At 38.0% G+C, this 24,546-nt stretch overlaps 1 pseudogene; it reads right to left on the bottom strand.

Annotated features, from left to right (window-relative positions):
- Positions 1-8,101: 8,101 nt before the first annotated feature.
- On the bottom strand, positions 8,102-8,753 carry LOC149124970 (18S rRNA (guanine-N(7))-methyltransferase pseudogene; annotated as a pseudogene).
- Between the last annotated feature and the right edge of the window lie 15,793 nt (positions 8,754-24,546).

The following is a 24,546-nucleotide window of genomic DNA, read 5'->3' as shown; positions in this document are numbered from 1 at the left end:
AACAGAAACTTGAGAAAATGCTCAGGATCACCAGCCATCGTGGAAAAACAAATCAAAACCTTGGTGAGGTTTCAGCTCACACCAGTTAGAATGGCTCTCATACAGAAATCAACTAATAACAAATGCTAAAGAGAATGGGGGAAAAGGATACCTTGGTCCATTGTTGGTAGGAATGTAAACTGGTCCAGCCATTGTAGAAGATAGTATGACGATACCTCAGAAATCTGATTATAGAGCTAACATATGATCCAGCCACCCCATTCCTGGGAATTTAATCAAACCAAAATAAATCATCATATGAAGGTGTTATCTATACCCCCATGTTCATTGCAAAATAGTTCACAATAGCAAAGATATGGAATCAACCCATATGTCCATCAATTTGTTGACAGGATAAAGTAATTATGTTAAATATACACAATGGATTATTATTCAGCTATTTAAAAATAAATGGACACAACTGGAAACTTTTTACTTAGTGAAATAAGTCAGTCCCCAAAAGGACAGATAACATGTTTTTCCTGATCTGAGGTAACTAATAGAGTACCTGAAATGTAATGTATTGGTGTGAAAGAGAATTTTTGAGATTTGTTGATTGTTTATAGCCCTTGTCTTTTCTGTTGAGAAACAGTATTTTTTTATTTTTTATTTATATTTTTTCTTTACTATTTGTTGAACTCTTTTATTAGTGTATGATAAATAAACAAACTGAAAACAGATCTTTGTAAAAATTAAGAGTGGGACTCTAAGAGGGAGGAGGAAAAAGGATTGTAGTGAGTGCAGGATGAATGGAGGGTATGGGAGAAGTATCACTGTGAGCCGGCACCATGGCTCAATAGGCTAATCCTCTGCCTTGCGGCGCCGGCACACCTGGTTCTAGTCCCGGTCAGGGCACCGGATTCTGTCCCGGTTGCCCCCCTTCCAGGCCAGCTCTCTGCTATGGCCCAGGAGTGCAGTGGAGGATGGCCCAAGTCCTTGGGCCAGGCTTCGGATCAGCACGATGTGCTGGCTGTAGTGCGCTGGCCGTGGCGGCCAGTGGAGGGTGAACCAACGGCAAAAGGAAGACCTTTCTCTCTGTCTCTCTCTCACTGTCCACTCTGTCTGTCCAAAAAAAAAAAAAAGTATCACTGTGTTCCTAAATGTGTATATATGAAATACATGAAACATGTATACCTTAAATAAAATTTAAAAAGAAAAAAATATTTAAAAAATTAAAAAAGTTACACCAATAACCAGGAAAATTTTAAGGCAAAAAATTATCTATCTATCTATCTATGTATATAAATTTATATATATATGTATAATTCATGACATTGCAAAATAAACATATACATGTACACATCGCTTATATTTTATATAAATGTATATAGAGCTACATTTTAAATTTTTTGTTTAATTTATTTATCCTTAGATAAGATTAGCTCAGAGTTCCATAATAATCCAGTTTCTAGTCATTACAGTCATGAAGAGTAAACCACCAGATTGTAGCTAGAATCTCTGTCTCTCTGTGTCTCTTTCTCTACCAATCCCTAATCTCTGTCTCTCTGTGTCTCTTTCTCTACCAATCCCTAAAATTAAATAAACATATATAATTTTGGGATAAAAATAACATCAATATCCAGCTATTTACCCACATAATTGTCAGGAAATATACCAGTACTTAGACACACATTGGAAAATTTGAATAATCAAAAATGGAATAATCAATGATCCAATGTTCCATAAAAATCCAGAAGTGTTTTATTATTCTTAACATTTGTATGACCATGTGTATATTACCTTGAGGAGAAAGAATGATTACTCTTGGATAAGATGGCTCAGAGACTCTGTGTACCTGAAAGTTTTCAAGACAACTTATAGAATGTTGGGGGTTATGATGACCTCACAATGAAAGTTAAAACATCATGGCCACAGGTACACAGGGCTGAGATTGGCCTAGATTAGAAAATTTGTTAAAAAGATTGACCATATTGAGTTTAAAGGCCAAACTAAAAATTAACCTAAATTTCACAACAGAGTGGTTAAGTTCAAGTTCCATGAATGTCTGTAATGCTAAGAATAAAATCCTCTGCTAGTGAGATTGATGGAACTGGCCCTAGATCTTTCTCATATACTATGAACATAAAAGTTTCATAAAATTTAGATAATTGATTGCCTTAAAATAATGAAGAAAGTCATGGTAGCCTGAAGTTTTCTGCGCTAGATTTGACGCACATTAAATTATTAATCTTTTATTCAGGTGATAATAATAAATTTGAATACAACTTGAAAAATAGAAAATTGTATTCATTTAAATATATGCTGTATATTGACTATGGGGTGTATCAGTGGCAAATTTAGTGGAAGCAGAAATACAATCACATGGAGATGTAACAGATATAGATATAAATAGCCTTAAATACACATTTAAAATACAGAAAATTTGCACTACCTTAAATCAAGGAAATCTTATACCATTGAGTGGGAAAGGGGAGGGTTGTGGGTGGGAGGGACGGTATGGGGGGGAAGCCATTGTAATCCATAAGTCGTACTTTGGAAATTTATATTCATTAAATAAAAGTTAAAAAAAAAGATAAAATGAAAAAAACAAAAACAAAAACAAAAACTAAGATATGAGTGTCTCAGTATAATGCATGGAAATTTTTCAAGTGCTTGGAAATTTTAATTCTCTAAAAGAAACTATAAAACAAATGTGTGGCCAGCGCCGTGGCTCAATAGGCTAATCCTCCACCTAGCGGCGCAGGCACACCGGGTTCTAGTCCCGGTCAGGGTGCCGGATTCTGTCCCGGTTGCCCTTCTTCCAGGCCAGCTCTCTGTTGTGGCCCAGGAGTGCAGTGGAGGATGGCCCAAGTCCTTGGACCCTGCACCCCATGGGAGACCAGGAGAAGCACCTGGCTCCTGCCTTCAGATCAGCGTGATGTGCTGGCCGCAGTGCGTCAGCCATGGTGGCCACTGGAGGGTGAAGCAACAGCAAAAGGAAGACCTTTCTCTCTCTCTCTCTCACTGTCCACTCTGCCTGTCAAAAAACAAACAAACAAAAAACCAAATGTGTCATTGAAAATGTAAAAGATATTTGATAGACCACGAAGATAGAGGTTGCTAGGACAATCTGAACATTTTTCAGTGAATTCATGACATTACAATGCAGATGCCCAAAAGAGTCATCATGTTGCCAGGGTTAAGACTGGCTTGCATATGGATATTGATATAGAGATGAAATTAATAAAATGAAAATAAAAAATAGAAAGCAGTGACCTCAACAATTGTTGGATGCATACACATAATCTGGGGCAGCCCCTATGTGCATAAGTTCAAAAATGATGACACCCCTTCCACTGCTGGCTACAGGCTGCTGTTACAGGAGGGAGGAGAGGAGAGAGAGATGCAAAGCAGTTTTTTCTTTCCTCCCCTGCTCTGGGTGAGCAGCCATCTCGCTGTCCCAAGGGATCCCAGCTGGACTCAAAAAGGCAAAGTTCACCAAGCTTTCCCTTTCACTGTATCAACTGTGTTGCAGGCCCTGGAGTCCAATCTTATCTGCTTTGTTAGGGCAGGTGGGCAGGTGCCCCCTTCCTGCATCCAAGCTTTTGGGTCCTCTACCATCTTGCTGTACCCTGCTGCATGTCTGCACCTTCTGCACAGACTCAGGCCATTTCTACTGCTCTCAAAGGATCTCCCTCTACAGCTTCCCCTGCAGCTTTACCCTGAGAGTGTCCTTCCTCCACACATTTTATGATAAGCTTGCCCTGTGTAAATCATACCACCCTGTCACTGTTCTATCATCTTGGAACCTTCTGATGTTCGCTTTTCAAGCAAGATGGATGATAAATATAGGTGAGAACAACAAAATACTATATGAAATAAGAATTGAGAGTGTGATGCACATAGCTTTGACTGCCAGTGCCTCGCGGGTCTTCTCCAGAAACTCTTTGCCTGTGCCAATATCTTCAAGGGTTTCTCCAATGTTCTCTAGTAACTTGATGGTGTCAGGTCGTAGATTTAGGTCTTTAATCCATGTTGAGTGGATTTTTGTGTAAGGCGTAAGGTAGGGGTCTTGCTTCATGATTCTGCACGTGGAAATCCAATTTTCCCAGCACCATTTATTGAATAGACTGTCCTTGCTCCAGGAATTAGTTTTAGATCCTTGATCAAATATAAGTTGGCTGTAGATGTTTGGGTTGATTTCTGGTGTTTCAATTCTGTTCCATTGGTCTATCCATCTGTTTCTGTACCAGTACCATGCTGTTTTGATTACAACTGCCCTGTAGTATGTCCTGGAATCTGGTATTGTGGTGCCTCCGGCTTTGTTTTTGTTGTACAAGATTGCTTTAGCTATTCGAGGTCTCTTGTGCCTCCATATAAATTTCAGCACCAATTTTTCCAGATCTGAGAAGAAGGTCTTCGGTATCTTGATTGGTATTGCATTGAATTTATAAATTGCTTTTGGGAGAATGGACATTTTGATGATATTGATTCTTCCAATCCATGAGCATGGAAGATTTTTCCATTTCTTGGTATCCTCTTCTATTTCTTTCTTTAAGGTTTTGTAATTTTCATCGTAGAGATCTTTAACGTCCTTGGTTAAGTTTATTCCAAGGTATTTGATTGTTTTTGTAGCTATTGTGAATGGGATTGATCTTAGCAGTTCTTTCTCAACCATGGCATTGCTTGTGTATACATAGGCTGTTGATTTTTGTGCATTGATTTTATATCCTGCCACTTTTCCAAACTCCTCTATGAGTTCCAATAGTCTCTTAGTAGAGTTCTTTGGATCCTCTAAGTAAAGAATCATATCGTCTGCAAAGAGGGATAGTTTGACTTCTTCCTTCTCAATTTGTATCCCTTTAATTTCTTTTTCTTGTCTGATGGCTGTGGCTAAAACTTCCAGAACTATGTTAAATAGCAGTGGTGAGAGTGGGCATCCCTGTCTGGTGCCAGATCTCAGTGGAAATGCTTCCAACTTTTTCCCATTCAATAGGATGCTGGCCGTGGGTTTTTCATAAATTGCTTTGATTATATTGAGGAATGTTCCTTCTATACCCAATTTGCTTAGAGTTTTCATCATGAAAGCGTGTTGAATTTTATCGAATGCTTTCTCTGCATCAATTGAGATAATCATATGTTTTTTTTTTTTTTTTGCAGTCTGTTAATGTGGTGAATCACATTGATTGATTTGCAAATGTTGAACCATCCCTGCAAACCAGGGATGAATCCCACTTGGTCTGGGTGGATGATTTTTCTGATGTGTTGTTGTATACTATTGGTGAGAATTTTATTGAGGACTTTTGCGTCTATGTTCATCAGTGATATTGGTCTATAATTTTCTTTCAGTGCTGCATCTTTCTCTGGCTTAGGGATTAAGGTGATGCTGGCTTCATAGAAACAAAACAAAAACAAAACAAACAACCCACTTAAGAGATGGGCCAAGGACCTCAATACACATTTTTCAAAAGAGGAAATCCAAATGGCCAACAGGCACATGAAAAAATGTTCAAGAGCACTAGCAATCAGGGAAATGCAAATCAAAACCACAATGAGGTTTCACCTCACCCCAGTTAGAATGGCTCACATACAGAAATCTACCAACAACAGATGCTGGCGAGGATGTGGGGAAAAAGGGACACTAACCCACTGTTGGTGGGAATGCAAACTGATCAAGCCACTATGGAAGTCAGTCTGGAGATTCCTCAGAAACCTGAAGATAACCCTACCGTTCGACCCAGCCATCCCACTCCTTGGAATTTACCCAAAGGAATTTAAATTGGCAAACAAAAAAGCGGTCTGCACCCTAATGTTTATTGCAGCACAATTCACAGTAGCCAAGATCTGGAACCAACCTAAATGCCCATCAACAGTAGACTGGATAAAGAAATTATGGGATATGTACTCTTTAGAATACTATACCGCAGTAAGAAACAACGAAATCCAATCATTTGCAACAAAATGGAGGAATCTGGAACACGTCATGCTGAGTGAAATAAGGCTTTCCCAAAGGGACAAATACCATATGTTCTCCCTGATCAGTGACAACTGAATGAACACCAAAAAGAAAACCTGCTGAAGTGAAATGGACACTATGAGAAACGGTGACTTGATCAGCATAGCCCTGACTGTTAATGAACAACTTAATACATTATCCCTCTTAGTATTTTTTTGTCTATTCTACTTAATATGTCTGGTTTAATTCTGTAATTAATACACAGTTATTCTTAAGTGTTGAAAATTAACTGAAATGGAATCCCTGTTAAACATAAGAGTGGGAATAAGAGAGGGAAGAGATGTACAATTTGGGAAATGCTCAAGCTGACTTGCCCCAAATGGTAGAGTTAGAAACATACCAGGGGATTCCAAATCAATCCCATCAAGGTGGCATGTACCAATGCCATCTCACTAGTCCAAGTGATCAATTTCAGTTCACAATTGATCATAATGAAAGGACTAAGAGTCAAAGGGAGCACATAAACAAGTCTAGTACCTGCTAATACTAACCGATAGAATAAATAAAGGGGAGAGTGATCCAACATGGGAAGCGAGATACTCAGCAGACTCATAGAATGGCAGATGTCCTAAACAGCACTCTGGCCTCAGAATCAGCCCTAAAGCCATTTGGATCTGGCTGAAAAGCCCATGAGAGTATTTCAGGCATGGAAAGCCAAGACACTCTGGCAAAAAAAAAAAAAAAAAAACAAAAAAAGAAAACCTAAATGAAAGATCTCTGTGAGTGAGATCCCAGTGGAAAGAACAGGTCTTCAAAGAAGGAGGTACCTTTCTCTGAAGGGAGGAGAGAACCTCCACTTTGACTATGACCTTGTCTAAACAAGATAACAGTCGGAGAACTCAAAAGGCTTCCACAGCCTTGGAAACTCATGACTGGTGCATAGGGAGATTAGTGATGCCATAAACAGGAGTGTCAATTTGTAAAGTCAACAACAGGAGTCACTGTGCACTTACTCCTCATGTAGGATCTCTGTCCTTAATGTGCTGTACATTGAGATTTAATGCTATAAAGAGTACTCAAACAGTATATTTCACTTTGTGTTTCTATGGGGGTGCAAACTGTTGAAATCTTTACGTAATGCATACTAAACTGATCTTCTGTAAAAAAAAAAAAAAAGAAAAAAGAAAAAAGAAATTATCAATTCCCAACTTGACTCTCACTGGGATTAAACATGACAATAGGTCTGATCTGATTTCATCATCATTTTAAAAATCATCTATTATTTTTCACTTTATGTTTCTGTGTGGGAGCAAACTGTTGAAATCTTTACTTAATGTATACTAAACTGATCTTCTGTATATTAAGAGAAACGAAAATGAATCTTGATGTGAATGGAAGGGGAGAGGGAGTGGGAAATGGGAGGGTTGCGGGTGGGAGGGACGGTATGGGGGAGAAGCCATTGTAATCCATAAGCCGTACTTTGGAAATTTATAGTCATTAAATAAAAGTAAAAAAAAAAGAATTGAGACTGTGATGCACATAGCACTATGAATTTTTTATTTGGAATTCTAGTGAATAGAATTGAATCATTTTCAGGAGCAATAAAAAGTAACAAACACATATACAGGTAGTGGATGAACATATCACCTAAATTAACTTTTAAAGAAGAATACAAACAAAATTATCATAATTTAAACCAAGAAATCCTTGTCTCAAAACAAATTCAAGTTAATGAAATGCAAATATATAGAATTACACTTTGGACAATAAAATAACCAAGGTAACTGTTCCAAACAATCTATAGATTATTATCTATATTGCTTAAGGCACCTGTGTATAGTTGTGTCTCAAAATTTATGAACATGAAAGTTACTCATTCATGAGGTTGTGACCTTATAGTGGAAAAGTAAGCTAGGGTGAGCTCCTGAACTTGACTTTGGGCATAAATAATTCTTCAAATTATTGTCTCTATGGGGAGGTAGTCAGGAGTGTCTTACTCATCTGTAATGTTCACGTATTTCTCCAGAAAGTGATTTTTGAAAAATTTCTTTTGCGATAGATACCAGGATCTGTTTTGGTAAAAGAATTTAGAAATTTTCTAAAATATTACTTTGTGAACTGATGAAGCATGCACTTCAATATAGAAAACTTCCCTAGCACAGGTGCCTAGGCTGCATGGCACTGCTCACAACTGCCTCTCTCCACAGCTGTCCATTGCTGGTGCTCAGATGCAATTATTGTGTTTGTTGCTTGTGTACTGTCAGGTCTGTCCTCCTTACCTTGCTGCCCACAGTTGTTCTTCTTCTCCAGCACCCATGTTCAGCTTTCCCTCACGAGCACCCATTTCACAAGCCTGAATGGAATCCTCTCATTAGTGAACCTAGACTCACTGGTTTTACAATCATCTTGATTTTTGCCGAGTCACTGAGAAAGGTAACAGACCCAGAAAACAATCAAAGGCAAAACGTCTTTGATTTGATATGGTTGAGGTAGTTTACCACACCACCAGTGAAGCCAGACTTTGTGACTTGGATTGTAATCAAATCTAACTGCTGTGAGTTCTCAAAGTTCAGATTCAGGACAGCTTGAGCTCAAAGGCAAGGGCAGAGCAAAGAGAAGAAAAGAAGTGGTACAGGAGCTTGACCATGATGTCAGACTTCTTAGCATTGCAGAGCCACTGCACAGCAGAGATTCTGATACACCCATCAAAGATCCTGGGTTGGAAAGTGTGCCTTGGTTCATGCGTTTCTTGGTCTAAGGCAGCATCAAGTATGGCACGGCAGTAGCTCACCTCATCTGAGAGATAGTCTCCGGCCATCTCAGAGGTACAGCTAATATCCAATAGGTTACAGTGTTGATCCACAGGGAAATGAGTTCCAAACTTCTCCAGCCATCTTGGTCTGGACATGAATCATTCATGTATTGTGAATGTGTTTCCAGACTTCATTATCATAAAGCAGCTCCATGTGTCAGCTGTGCTTCATTCTGCAGCTGCGACATGCCAGCCTCATGACTCAGCAACATACTGGCTCTCTGCATGTACTTTAGACAAATGTACACTATTTTACTTTTAGGCAGAATTTTCAGTGTATGTTCTTTAGTATCATTTACTTTGATGTGTAGTTCAAGGCTATTGTTTTCTTATTGTTTGTCTGTCTGATGAAAATGGGGCATTAAAATTTCAGCTTAGTGTTTTATAATCTGTGCCTTCATTCGGATTTATCTTTTTCCCCAGAAACCTTTTATCAAAGGAATACACACTTCATGCATTTCATGAGTACAACTTTAGGAACACAGTGCCCTCCATCGTGTCCACCATATCTGCTTCCCCCTTCCTCCTTCCCTCTTCCACCCCTCTTCCTCCTCCCTCTGCTAGTCTCATTAATATTTTTACTAAGATCTATTTTCAAATAACTTTGTACACATATGATTAACTCTATATTAATTAAAGAGTACAAGAAATGGAATAAAAAATTGTTCCTCAACAGTTAAGACAAGGGTTGTTCAAAGTCGTTGTATCTCCAAGTGTCAGTTTCAATTCTATAGATTAACTTTTAAGTACATTATTAGTATTACAGATCAGGAAGAATATATGGCATTTGTCATTTGGGGTCTAGCTTATTTCACTAAATAGGATGCTTTCCAGTTTCATCAATTTTTGTCACAAATGACAGGATTTCAATTATTTTATCATTGTGTAATATTCCATGATGTACATATTCTATATTTTTTTATATCCAGTCTTCAGTTGATAGACATTTGAGTTGATTCCATACCTTAGCTATTGTGAATTGAGCTGCAGTTAACGTTGGAGTACAGATAGCTATTTCATATACTGATGTGATTTTAATATTGGTTTCTGCACATTAGGCAAAACAATTATCTTCTTTGGTATTATCAGACTGGCTTTGTAGAGGTTAAAGGTCTCATCAATTTGTCAAGCTGTGGCTCTAAGGTGTCAACCTTCTGTTCATACAGAGCACTGTCTCTATTTTAATGATCACTAGATTATTAGGTTATTCTGTCAGTACCCAGAGATAGTAAGATGAAACCCAAAGTTCCTAACTATAAGCTAGCAATACTGGATTCTTGGATGTGTGTTCTATCCTTCCATCTTTTTAGTGAAGCTAAAAATTGGCATTTACCTCCTCTTTGCACTAAAGCATTTGTGGCAAATATTTGTGCTTACATTCATATTACATCTTCTTTGTTGGGAGGGGGAGGTTAGCTATTGAAATTGATCCTATTGTTTGGCCAATTGCTGTCTGTGGCCTAAGGAGAATTGGGTTGGGAATACAGAGCTCCTTAACTTTTTGAGATGATGGAAAATGGGACAGTCTCTTGGAGGGATCTATGAAACTCATGACTAATGATGCATAATCAAACTTCTAGAGAGAATGGGTAAAACTGCATTTGTCACTGGGTTATATAGAAGAGGAGTCTCAATGTGTTAAATGCCTATCCAGGCTGTTGAAATTCTATTGATCTGCCTTCATTTTATTGTGTAAGGTAGAAATTGGTCTCCCCAGTATGTACAAGAGTGAACTGCAAAAACTCTTTTGGGGGAAAATATGAAGCTATGCTTTCAAGTCCCTTCTTGACACTGTTTTGGGGATTGTAGTCCCTGGAAATTCTTGCACACATACTGAAAACTACCTTTTTCTGTGGATGGAGAGACAAACTCTTAGTCTCCTCTGATCCCAGAGATTAGAGGCAGATTCTTGATTAGAAGCTACTTTCAATGCATGAAGAGATTTCCTTCAAAATTTGTTGCAATATCTATGCAATACAGGGGGAGATTTTTGGACATGATAACTTCCTGCTCAGACAGTATCTACTGTTTGCCCCATTAACTCCCTGATACAGACAAATTAGCAGCACATTAAAGATCAGAATTTGACAGAGTATCCTGAAATATACCTTTCATGGAAAAACTGTGTACTTTGAGGTTTTGAAGATTTATTTTATTGATTTGAAAGAGTTACAGAGAAAGCAAAGCAGAGAGACAGACAGAGAGAGAGAGAGAGAGAGAGAGCCTTCTATCTGCTGCATCACTCCTCAGATAGCCACAACTGTCAGGTTTGAGCCAGACTGAATCCAGGTGCCAGGCATTTCATTTGGGTCTCCCACAGGAGTACATGGGCAGCAGTGGATGAGAGCTCTTTAGGTCTCTCTCCTCCCCCTCCCCCCTCCCTCCCTCTCCTTCCCTCTTCCCTCTTCCTTCTTCCCTCTTCCCTCTTCCCTCTTCCCTCTCCCTTTCTCTCATTTGGCTTTGATCCCTCCTGGGCTGTGGTGACAGACTTAAGAGTGAGTGAGAGGGAAAATTCAGGAGTTAGGGAGTGCATGTGAACTAGTCAAGAGAAAAATACAAAAAGAAAAAGCAAAGAGATCACAGCTTTCAATGATTTGTACCTGGGCTGGAGACAATGGTATAGTGGTTAATATATTCTGAGTCTGATGTTTGATGCAGATGCCTAAATCACCCCTTGGGATTCCCACATTTCCTATTGCAGTGCATTATTTGAGTCCCAGCCAATCTGCTTCTCATCCAGCTTCCTGCTAATACATGTCCTGGGAAGCTGTAGATGTTGGATCAAGTAATTGAGTCTCTGCCACCCATATGGGGACCAAATGGAGTCCCAGGATCCAGGCTTTAAGTTAACACATTTTAGCTGTACGGACATTTGGAAAGTAAACCAAAGAATTGATCAATCTCTCTCTTTCCCTCCATTGCTCTCTCTTGCTCTATTTTATGCCTTTCAAATAAAATGAAAATACTTAAAAATTTTAAAAATGTCTTTTGGATTACTTGCTTTCAATATTGTAGTTTGTGAATTTCAGTATCAGCCCTATTTCCAATTATAGCTTCCTAGTAATGCAAATTCAATGAGGTAGCAGGTGATGGCTCAAGTACTCCAATTACTGTCAGTCACATTGGAGAAACAGAGTTCCTGGCACCTGGCTTTAGCCTTGCTCAGCCCTACCCATTTTGGACATTTGGGTAGTGAAAATCCAGGTAGAACTTCTATGTCTTTCTGTATCTCCTTCTCTTGCTGTTTCTGTATCATTCAAATAAAAATGAATAAAATAATTTAAAATAATTTCTGTATACCTTTTGCATAACACACAATTCTATCTGTATTTTGTAATAATTTAAAAACTGTATGTTTGTCATTTGAAATGACTTGTCAGACTTTCAAATTCTTTTGCTTGCTGTATTTTGGTATTTCACATAGTCACTTCAGAATGAGTAGTGAAAAATAGATGTATGCGTCAATTATAGCAATGAATATGGATTAGAACTCTAGTTAACAGCAGGTCAATAATATTTTGCTATGATAAAATACATGACAAACATTGGTCATTTTAAAGCATACATTTTGCGGTATCACACATATATCTAATACTTTGCAACCATCACCACCATTCATATACAGAATCATTGTATGTACTCCAGGAGTAATGTTGTTTGCATGAAACACTAAATCCATATTTACCTTCAAAGCGCACCCTAGCCATCACTGCTCTACTTTCTATCTCAATGAATTTGTCCACCCTAGCAACTTCCTATAAATGGGACTGCATATGTAGCAAGTCTTTAAGGTTCATTCAAATTGTAGCATTGTTATGCAAAGATAAAGTACTTTAAATATCTGGTGGAACTCCTACTGATTATTTAACTCTATGATTTAAACTGATTTGTACTCCACCAAAATCCACATGGGGACAGTCTAAACCCCAAGAAGGGATTGGAATTGTGTTACAGGAAGGTAAGCTGCTGCTTCTGATGCTAGTATCCCATACCAGAGTGCCAGTTAGTGTTCTGGCTGCTCTGATTCTGATGACAATTCCTGCTGTTGACCATGTGAAGGCAGCAGAAGACAGCCCAAGAGCTTTGGCCCCTGCCACCTCCTTGGCTTCAGGATGGAGTTCCTCATTGCTGGCTTTGGCCTGGCCCAGTTCTGGCCTGTTGTGGTTCTTTGGAGAAAAAGCAGCAGGTAGGAAATTCCCTCTCTCCCTCTCCCTCTCTCTCTGTCTCTCTCTCTCTCTCTCTCACACACACACACACACACACGGTTAATGAGGCCCTATGTCTTGCCCCTAATACAATACAAATGATGTCTTTATAATGGAGACATCATGGGGCCAGTTTCATGACATAGCAGGTTAAGCCTCCACTCATGATGCTGGCTTCCCATATGGGTGCCAGTTCAACACTCAGCTGCTCCTCTCCTAATCCAGCTTCCTGATAATGCACCTCAGAAAGCAGCAAAAGATAGACCATATTTTGGGGACCCTGCACTCATATGGAAAACTGAGGAGAAGCTCCTGGCTCCTGGTTTCAGCCTGGCCCAGGCCCAGTCATTGCAGCTGTTTGGGGAGTGCATCAGCTTTCTCTTTGTAACTCTGCATTTCAGACACATAAAATAAATAAATCATTTTTGAAAAAAAGAGAGACATCAGAGATGGAGTCACATAGAAAAGACCAAGTGAAGACATGGTGAGAATCTGGACAACTTCAAACCAAAAAGAAACACCTAAGGAGAAACCAACCCTGCAGGCAGTTTGTTCTTGATTTTTCTTCAGAAATAGAAAATGTATTCTGGGCAGTTATGGTACTAATACAGTACTAAGTAGTACTGGATATACAGATGTTTCTTTTTTCATGTATATAGTTATAACTTTTCATGTATATAGTTATAACTCTGATTTTGTTAACTGTTTTTAAAATTTCCATGTATCTTCATTATTTCTTCTGTTCCAGTTACAGCACAGTGGCTCTCCAGAAAAGGTTTGGCTAAAATAACCCTCTGAGCAACTTTCTGCTGCTCCTTCTTTCCAATCAGAGATGTGGATGTGAGGGATCACTCTACCCCCAGAGATGACAGCCTTATTCAGATATTCCAATTCTTCCTTGCCACAGTTTGCAAGTTGTGACAAGGAGTGATATGCTTTACTTTGCAATCTGGCAGCATTGATTGCCAGCTCCATTCCCTCAGCAGTGAGATACTCCAGAACTCCAGCACTGCAATAGCAGCAGTGGCACCCACCCTTTCATGATTCATGGTGTGAGTCTTCAAGTGTCAGGGTGTAGCCTACAGGATTATTGTCCAGTTCTCTATGTCCAAGATCTGCCTTAGCCTTGACTTTTCCACTGTCCTTGCCAGATGTGATGCCAGTCATAGTCAGTTGACTGCTTCCACTCATTCTCATACTCTCCATTGCCGCTACTTCAATATTCTCATAGAATTAACTGCTGTCAAAGAACTGATCACCACCCATAATGACCACTATACATTCTGTTTTTTATACCTGTGTCTACATATTGAATCAATATGAATGTTCCCTGTAGTAGGATATTTTCATGAAGTTTTGCTTCAAATAATATCTCTCAAAAATATTAGAAGGACAAAATTTACTTAGTCTTTTATATTTACACATAAGTGTGTTTACCATTCTTATTGATTGATTTTTTTCCCCGTAAGAATCTTGTATCATATTTCTTCATCCTGGAAATTTTCCTTTTTTTAAAAAATAACTTTTTATTTATTTGAAAGAGTTACACAGATAGAGAAGGAGAGGCAGAGAAAGAGAGAGAGAGAGAGAGAGAGGTCTTCCATCCATTGTTTCACTCCCTAATTGGGTGCAAAGGTCAGAGCTGCACTGATCCAAAGCCAGGAGCCAGGAGCTTCTTCTGGGTCTACCACATGGGTGCAGGGACCCAAGGATTTGAGCCATCTCCTATTGCTTTCCTGGGCCATAGCAGAGAGCTGGGTCGCAAGTGGAGCAGCCTGGATTTGAACCAGTGCCTAAAGAGGATTCTGGCAATGCAGGCACCAGTTTTATATGCTATGCCTCAGTGCTGGCCCTGAAACTTTCTTTTTAGCCTTATATAATGTAAATCTGTTGGTGATTAATTTTGTCAGCTCTTTTGTTAAGAAAAATGATTTCACCTTATTTTAATTTTTAAAGATATATTTATTTTAAAGATCAGAGAGACATCAAGAAAGAGGGGGAGAGACAGAGTGATTTTCCATTCACTTGTTCACTCTTCAAATGCCTGCAACAGCTAGTGTTAGGCTGAACAAAAGCTGGGAGTTATGAACTTCATGTAGGTCTCACTGAATGAAACCCAAGGCCTTGGATCATTATCTAATACTTGAAGATATTTAGAGACAGTTTATCCGTCTAGGATGCTAACTGCAATGTCTACATCAATTTGATTTTCTTTCTAGTGATTTTTCCCCTGTGTGTATCATTTTTTTCTTTATTACATATACAATGATATCCTGGATATGGTAAATCATGTGTTGTAGAATTGTTGATACTATTGTATTCCTAAGAAGAATGATTTCTGTTTTACAAGAAAGATAATCGGCTGAATTCAAATTCCAAAACATGTATTTGTTGCAATGATCAGTAACTCATTCCTGTGTTTTAAATTTCACTGATATTTTTATTGGCCCTTTTGAGATCTCCCAAAAAAGCGTAGTATAGTAATCAATCAATAACCTTGGGGTTTTGTAGACAAATTTAAGGGCTTTAGTTCTTTGCCATCTTTTTTTCCTGAACTTATCTTCCTCTTTGGCTGCTTCCTTCACCCTAAACGTTTCACTGTAACATCCTGAGTTAGTAAATCAGTATCCTTTACTTTCTTGATCTGTGTGAAAACAGGAGAGTATTCTTTGGTAAAATACTCAAAATGTGTGTCTCTCCCTTCACCAGGTCCCTCAAACCAATTTTCTGCCTTTTATTTTGATTGCTGTCTAATTCCCCAAGTATTTGCATTACAGGTCTCATTCATATTTCATAATTTGTGTTTTTCAAGGATTTATCTGGCCAAATATATTTTCATTACAAGATACATTTGAATTAATACAAAATTTTTCTTCTATTTTTTAAAAAACGTACTTATATAAAGAGAACAGATTTCATGTAAATCGTAGATATAATTTCTCATTTGTGTACTTTTATTTTCTCTGCTATTGCTGTATATAGGCTCAGTATTTTTTTTTTACTATGTAAGTTAATGTCTTGTACAGGAAGAATTTATACAAAATAGAAATGGGGAACATAGGGCTACTTGCCATATATTATCAACTTAGTGCTTTTGTATAGACTGTGATTTCCTTTGTTGGTTTATATGTTAAAGTTTTAAAATGGATTTTGTGGTTCAAAATAGTCATTGACTTGTGGTTTAACTTCAAGTAGTATTATATCCCTTCTTTTTAATTTTTAAATTTTTTACCCAAATTTAATTTAGGCATACAAACTTCATATATACGAATTTAGGAACATGGTGATTCTTCCCACTGTACCCTCCCTCTTATTCACACTCCCACCCTAATTCCTCCTCAATCTCATATTCCTATTCTTATTTTTTACTAAGATATATTTTCTTTTTTTAAAGATTTATTTACTTTTTTGAAAGTCAGAGTTACACAGAGAGGAAGGAGATGCAGAGAGAGAGGTATTCCATCCACTGGTTCACTCCCCAATTTGCTGCACTGGCTGGAGTGTTACCTGGCTGAAGCCAGGAGCCAGGAGATTTTTCCAGGTCTCCCACAAGGGTGCAGGGACCCAAGGACTTGGGACATCTTCTACTGCTTTCCCAGGCCATAGCAGAGAGCTGGATCAGAAGTGGAGCAGCTGGTTCTCAAATCAGTGCCCATATGAGGTGCTAGCACTGCAAGTGGCAGGTTTACCTGCTACGCCACAGTGCAGTCCCCATGAAGATATATTTTCAATTAATGTTTTACTCATAAGATTAACCATATACTAAGTAAAAAGTTCAACAAATAGTATGAAAAAAGCTGTTCTTTTTATGGATAAATTTATAATACTCCCAAGTTTCTCAACACATTTTTAATATCTTACTTCAAATGGTCAATTGCTTTAAAAAACTGAGAATAAGACTGTAACATATTTATCCACCCAGATTTACTGCTTCAAGTGTGTATTTACCCAGATTTCTACTTATTTGGATATTGCTCTTGAAAATTTTATAATGATATGATTTATTATAATTATCATTGTGTTGCTTTTTGCTATGTAAGGTTTGGATATCTCCAAAGTCATAAATCTTTGGATACCAACTATATCCTCAAACCCCTAACATCATCTTAATCTCAGTGATTCTTCAAAGTAAATAAAGAATTCTGAACATCTTAATGTGTACATGCTCAATTATTACTGTGAAAGGATTCAGGGACATGAGCCAAAGAATGAGCCATACAGGACAAAGTCCATGCATCACTCAGCATGAGATTATAGTTTCCCCATAGTGGAGTCCATTGTTATTACCTAGTTCTCCCAACAAAGGGTGGCAATGTTCAAAGGACATTGACAACTAGATAATTTCATCAGAGCCTTGCTCTGAGTCTTTTTGAGGTATGGTCCCTTAGGCATCGTTGGACAACCATATCTTTCCTATCATCACTAGCATATCCAGAGATTAAGCTGATACCACACATTTCACTACTGTGAATTATATTGTACAAGTAATCTATGTTTTTCAAAGCTTTGAGTTAAATGAAGACATTCATACCAAGTGAGTCACTCTGAGAGAACCTCCAACCCCCATGCTGGGTGAAGGTCAATCTTTCATTAGAAAAAAAGCATTTCTATACATATTATGACATGTAACCTGAGCATCTTTAACCAATGGGATTGTAATTTTCACTAGATTTGAAAAATACTATGTTCCCCCTTCACTGAATATTTTTCTGTCCATTCCCCAATGAGGTCTATAAATTACATGTGTGTCATTCTACCTGTGTAACTCAGCACATTCCAGAATATCTACTATTTTCATCTTAAATTTCATATTAGTGGAGCCATTATCTCTGACAGAAAATCCTCAGAAAAATGAAAATGAATGAAATCTCTGTCTACATTTCACTCTTTTTGACTTTGAAATTTACCTCTTACCATGCATATCTTCAAATTCTATAAATGTTGTGCAATGAAACACATACATGTGTTTATGTTCAAGTAACAACTTTGTCATTCCATCTCCATGGTTACAAAAAAAGCTCTTCTAGATTTCTTTCTTTGGGCTCTCTCAAAGGAAAAGTTTGGAAGCAGAGAATACATTTAAGAAACTCTTACAGTCATAAAGATGGCAGTTTGTGAAAGAGTACTTACAATGGTATTGTTAAGGAATGATCTATAAGGTATGTTTAGAGAAGAGCTATTTGGATGATCATATTTACTTATTGAATCACAAAACAAGATATAAAACTTCTGAAATTTATCAGATATATTAAGTGAAATAATGCAATGGAGTGTAATTTTAATTTGTATTTCTTATTTTTGTAATAGTTTACCAATTTTTCCATTCTTTTAAAAACTTACATTATTTGAAAAGGAGAAAATGAAGTGTGATATAATTTGTGAATTTTCCATTGAGATGTTAAGTCCTTCCTTATTTTACCATAAAACATTCTAGTGATGTTTGTTAGTAGAAAATTAAGCTTTCTGTGATGTGGAAATTTTTCTTTTTAAAAATACTTATTTTAAATTTATTTACTTGAAAGTCATCATTAGAGAGAGAAGATATAGAGTTTTTACATCTGCTAGTTCATTCCCCAGGCCAAAATCAGAAACCAGGAGCTTCTTACCGGTCTCAAAGAGCAGGGTCCCAAAGCACTTGGGCCACCTTTCTCTGCGTTCCTCAGGCCATTATCAAGGGACTGGATTGAAAGTGGAGCAGCTGAGGCAGGAGTGGTCACCCATATGAGATGATGGCATCACCGGCAGTGGATTTACTTTCTATACTACAATATTGGTTCCTGTAACTTTTTTAACTTTGTTTTGTGTTTAATTTTGTAATGAGAAGTTTCCATATTTTTGTATTCACATTTCTCAACTTTTGTTTGCAAGCCTTTGAGATGTTGAATTTCAGTTAGAATGGACTTTTCTTATCCCACATTATAAATAAGCTCTTTGTGAGGGTCTCAATTTTATGTACTTGGTGTGAATAGCAGATTCACCTCTAACTTTTTTTCTGTATAAATATTTAAAAGTATTTAATTAAATGTTCATAGGTTCATCTTTTGGACTTGTGGTGACACTGATATTTGAAGTTGATCTATTCTATTTGATTTTTTCCCCAGAGCTCTCAGGATATCAGGAACATTGGTTAGGTAATGATTTGGTAAACAAAGGTCCCCAGAATATGAAGAGCTTCCACATGTAAGATGTCTGTCAAACATCCTTTTGTTCTCAAGATGATGGAACATCATTTACAAGTGCATTGTTGATCATTATTGTGGCTGCAAGATAAAGAGGGCGATGAATCATAGGTGAGTTCTGAGAAGTAACACAAGCCACTTTCATTGACATTTGCTAAAGTGAAGTCTTCTGGCCTTGTTTGAAATTTCCTATAGTGGGAGTAGGGATATGGGGTACTTCCACAATAATTACATCAAATATAAGTGTGTGGGGGGGTGAGCATCACACTAGGGAATCTTCTCTTCCCACCTATTTCTTAACTGCATCTCATTCCCGGACAACTTGAATGTCTCATCTATTCATCATGTAGCACTCAAACCCAGAAACCCGGAGTGATGTCAGGAACCTGTTTGATATCCAGATGTGGCTTCTCTTGATCCACAGACCTGTGACTGTACCAAAGGTACAAAAGTGGAATATGAGTAGGGTAATCACAATAAACATTCCTTTTTTTTAAAAAAAAGATTTATTTATTTATTTGAAAGTTACAGGGAGGTGGAGACAAACAGAAAGAGAGAGAAGTCTTCCATCTGGTGTTTCATTCCTCAAATGGCCACAATAGCCAGAGCTGGGCTGATCCAAAGCCAGGAGCCAGAGCTTCTTCCAGATCTAATACATGGGTGCAGGGACCCAAGGACTTTGGACATCTTCTACTGCTTTCCTAGGCCACAGACAAGAGCGAGACCAGAAATGGTGCAGCCAGGACTAAAACCGGCACCCATATGGTATGCCAGCACTGCAGGTTGTAGCTTTACCCACTATGCTACAGCCACAGTGCTGGCTCCAACATTCCCTTTTTAAATAAAAGTGGGTGTCAAAGATGTGTCATTGTTTAATGGCAGTTTGAGCATCTTGAGTATATATTTTGAGTATCCTCTTTGAGAGTATCCAGGCCTTGAATCTGCTCCCTGGTAATCCCCCAGTTTACCAGTCTCTGCTCTCTGAAATGTGCCTCCTTTTCTATCATTCACAAGGGACTCATTGGCAATGGCTCTTCAGAATATGAATTTTTCAGGAGCTGATCAGCTCTATTGATGTGCTTTTATCTGTAATCTAAAATGCTGTTTGTACAGCTTAAACTCCCAGAGCTTTTTGGTTAGCTTGATTGTTTCCAATGGTGTAACTAAAAAGTGAACATAGAGTCCAGGTGGGCATCAGGTTTATGAGTTGTGATTTGCCAAGTTGTTGTTTGCTTGTTTCTGTATACTTTAGAAAATGTTTTTCCAAGTATATCCCATTCTTCAATTTCCATTGGACCATTTTGAAAAACTGAATTTATTTTTGGCCAGACTACCTATTTTAACAAGAGTTGTCATGGTGATAAGCTTCATTTAAAATTACTGTGGCATTGTGTATTATTGTTTTTGATTCTCAAATAATTTCTTGTCATATTTTTTCTGTAGGTACTAGCAGATTTTTACTTTATTATTCTTAAATGAGGATGCTTTGAGTTTGCCAGTCAAGGCAAATTTACAGTTTCTCCCTGTTCATCTACTTTCTTGCTTCTATAATTTTTTGTTGTTGTTTGTTTTATGAGCTCAATAGTTCTCTATATTCTTACCAAATGCAAAGAAGTAATTGAAATACATTACTGTTAGTTTTTCAAACCGCTTTTCCTAAAATTTCAAGTTTTAAGTAAAAAATATTTAACTTAGTAAATATCACATAGAATACAAAGTTAGAGTTACCATTAAGTACATACAATGGGTCTTCAGAAACTGTGTAAATATATAAGAAAACTATGGGGTTGATGCTGTGGCGTAGTAAGCTAAGCTTCCCCCTGCAATGCCAACATCCTATATGGGCACCAGTTCAAGCCTGCTGCTTGTCTTCCAATCCAGCTCACTGCTATGGCCTGGGAAAGCGGTGGAAGATGGCCCAAGTGCTTGGGCCCTTGCACCCACTTGGAAGACCCAGGAGAAGCTCCTGGCTACTGGTTTCTGATCTGACCAGCTTCAGCCATTGCAGCCATTTGAGGACTGAACAAGTGATGGAAGACCTCTCTCTCTCTCTGTAACTCTGCCTCTCAAATAAATAAAATCTTTTAAAAATATTGTATTGTTAAAAAAAAGAGTGTGACTGCATTTTGAGGAAGAATCTTAAAAGAAAACTATGCATGAATTTCAAAAATTTTGCAGCAAAATAAGCTAATCTATTAATTCCATATTTCCATGAAGTTTTTGAAGTGTCTTCATAAGTGAAAGTTACTTTAGAGAACAGTTTATGCATCTGTATCCCCTGAACGACTTAGATGGCTATTTTTGTACTCTTTGTTATCATTTGTGGGGGTAATTCTTTTGTCTTTCTCATTCATTTACCAGTCTAGTGAACAGATCTTTCTGACTCATATTTCTTGCCCAGAGAGAGTCAGAAGTTGCTTTCATTTCTCTGCATTTCTCAGAATCCCAAAGGAATATTTACCTTCTTTTATAAAATTAATTATTCATTAAAGATGGAGAGAGAGACAGAGAGGGAGAGAGGGAGAGGGAGAGAGGGAGAGAAGGAGAGAGAGAAAACTCCCATCTGTTGGTTTACTCTTGCAATACTTCTGGTAGCTAGAACTGGGCTGGCCTGAAGCCTGGAATCTGAAACTTGATCTTGACGTCCAATTTGGTGACAGAAATTCAACCACCTGAGCCTGCAGCAGCAGGAGGCTCTAGTCAGTAACTAGAGTTGGCGATCAAATCCAGGTCTCCTAGTGTAGGGCCTGGGTTTCTTATCTATGTAGATATCCACATCTATGTTATGGCTTGTATATGCTGCTTTTATATTTTTAAATTTATTGAATCAAAATTATAGTTTTCAAGAAGTTATTTGTTCCTGGGAGATGTATATTATATTCAGATTATAACCACTTTGGGTTTAGTCTTTTCATCTGAATTGACTAATACTGTCACACAGTATCAAGTAACAGAGGTTATGGAACATCTTTACATGCTTTCCCCTGAAACTATGATTCTGCCTTTTGGGATAAGACACATTGATGTTATCGTGTTAAAAAAATCTTCAAGAGAGATCCAAGATCACTGAATAGGGAAAAGACATGCTGATGATGACCATGAAGAGATAACAGAAGAAAAGTAGAGTTACTGCATTCTCAAAGGATAGTTGGATATAAGTTTTCAGTAGAAATCAACAGAAAGAAGAGAGAGATCATGGATCAGCGTGGACAATACAAACACACAGCAATGAGTGGGTTCACCACCAGAGATTCCCATAGCTGGAGGCTAGAGGAGAAGTCACCCTCATAGATTGAGGTGAGAGGAGTCTGAAGCAGCCCGTGTCACTGGTGTTATTGCCTGAGGAAGAAACTTGCAAAACACCGTGACTTTGCGTCTGGGTTGGAACATCAGCAGGGGGCAGGGTGCCCACTTAACCCCATGAAGGGAGAGCACAGTGCTTTATTCCCATCCACCCCACCACCGACACACAAGGACACCTGACATCTAGCAGAGGGGAGGCACCATCTTAATAATGTGAGAAGATGAATAGGAGCTGCTGTGGCTCGTGGACGTACATGAGGGTATTTTATAGGAGAGATAAATCCACACTCTCCACTGACTTTGAGTCTGGCCTGGAGTGTTGAACTATGAGACATGTTCTTCCCCTAACTCTATCACAGGCCCCTGAACTCAAGTAGCCAAGGTGGAGCACTGGCAGTCAGTAGGCTCTGGAAGTACCTCAGCTGTCTCTGCAGACAAGGCAGGCATGCAGGGCAGAGAATTCCCCTGTTCCTTGAGATTGTGGGAGCCCTGCATACTATGACTGGAAATGCTGTGACTGTACAACAGGGCATGGTGTGTAGCTGAGCCTCTGAGCACTCAATGTGTCTGAGTGTCTGAGGTGGGTCATTGCAGAGGATTATGTGTTCACATTGAGGATAACAAATATTTGTGTGGCTCATTTGCATGCATGGGTGATATGTGTAGTAACAGCATGTTCACCCTAGGCATTGATCACCTTGGCAGAGAGGAGGTGAGGATGTTATCATGCCAGCTAGTGTGACCATATACTGATGATGGCGATCTACCACATGCAACTTGGGTGTCACCCTGGACTTTTCCCCACTCTCAATCACTGACTGGAGCTAAATGGCCTCACACAGCATGCACCTCTGGATATCCATTAAAGGAGCAGATGCTTCACTAATCCTCAAGGGCATATCTCAAAAATAAACACCATCAGAAGAGAAAACCAACACATGTTTCCACATAGGCCTAAAATGATATAAAAGAAACATTAAAAAGCAAAACAATATGACTCCCCAAAATGGAATAGAGCAACACATCAATATCAGGATTTGAAGAGGATATTGATAAAATGCCTAAAAGGGAATCCCAAAGAATGATCATAAGATTACTCAAAAACAAAGAGACTCAAATACATGACTTAAAGTAATCCATACACAACATGGAGGAAAAATTTTGCTGGGAGATAGATATATTGAAGATAAATCAAAATGAAATATTAGAAATGAAGAGTTAAATATGTCAATTAAAAATACAGTGGGAAGTCTTAATAACAGATTTGGTGAGATTGAAGAAAGAATACCCAAGCTAGAAGATAAATCTTTGAAAATATCTCAAAAAAATAAAAGGAAAAAGAAATTAGAAGATAGGAAAATCATGTTTGAGATTTATGGGATACAATCAAATGACCCAATATACATGTCTTAGGAGTTTTTGAAAGTGTGAAAAGAGAATGGATTATAAGATGTATTCAAAGGAGGCTGGTTTTGTAGCATAGTGGGTAAAGCCACCATCTGCAACATGCCTTTGTCCTACATGGGCTCTGGTTCATGTCCTGGTTGCTCCATTTCTGATCCAGTTCTTTGCTAATGCTCCAGGAAAAGCAGATATTATTTGGGATGCTGCTATCTACTGGGAGATCAAGAAGTTCCAGGCTCCTGTCTTTGGCATGGGGACTTCCAAATACAAGAAACACAACGATCTCATGAAAGACACAATCACAAAACATCTACATCACAACACAAACTCAAAATTAAAATAAAATGTAAACATGTATTAAAATATTACATTGAAACCCATAAAAATGTACAATTATTGTCAATAAAAATAAAAAATAAAGAAAATATTCTAAAATGTGCATAAAAGAAGTGCCAGATTGCCTTCAAAGGATCTCCAATTAGGCTGACAGCTGATTTCTGATCAGAAACCCTAAATGAGAGAATGGGGAGATATAGTTCATGTCTTAGAAGAAAAAGAAACCTGTCAACACAAAATACGATACTCAGCAAGACTCTCATTTCTAAATGAAGGTGAAAAAAACATTGCAAAACAGACAAAGTTGAAAGAATGTGTCACCACTCATGCAGCCTTATACTTGATATCTAAGGATGTGTTATACAGAAACAG

This window comes from Oryctolagus cuniculus, chromosome 8 (genome assembly GCF_051225735.1).
Source record: "Oryctolagus cuniculus isolate XC-2025 breed Fujian yellow rabbit chromosome 8, ASM5122573v1, whole genome shotgun sequence".
Classification (NCBI taxonomy): Eukaryota; Metazoa; Chordata; class Mammalia; order Lagomorpha; family Leporidae; genus Oryctolagus; species Oryctolagus cuniculus.
This window is presented reverse-complemented; position numbering and strand designations above follow the sequence as displayed.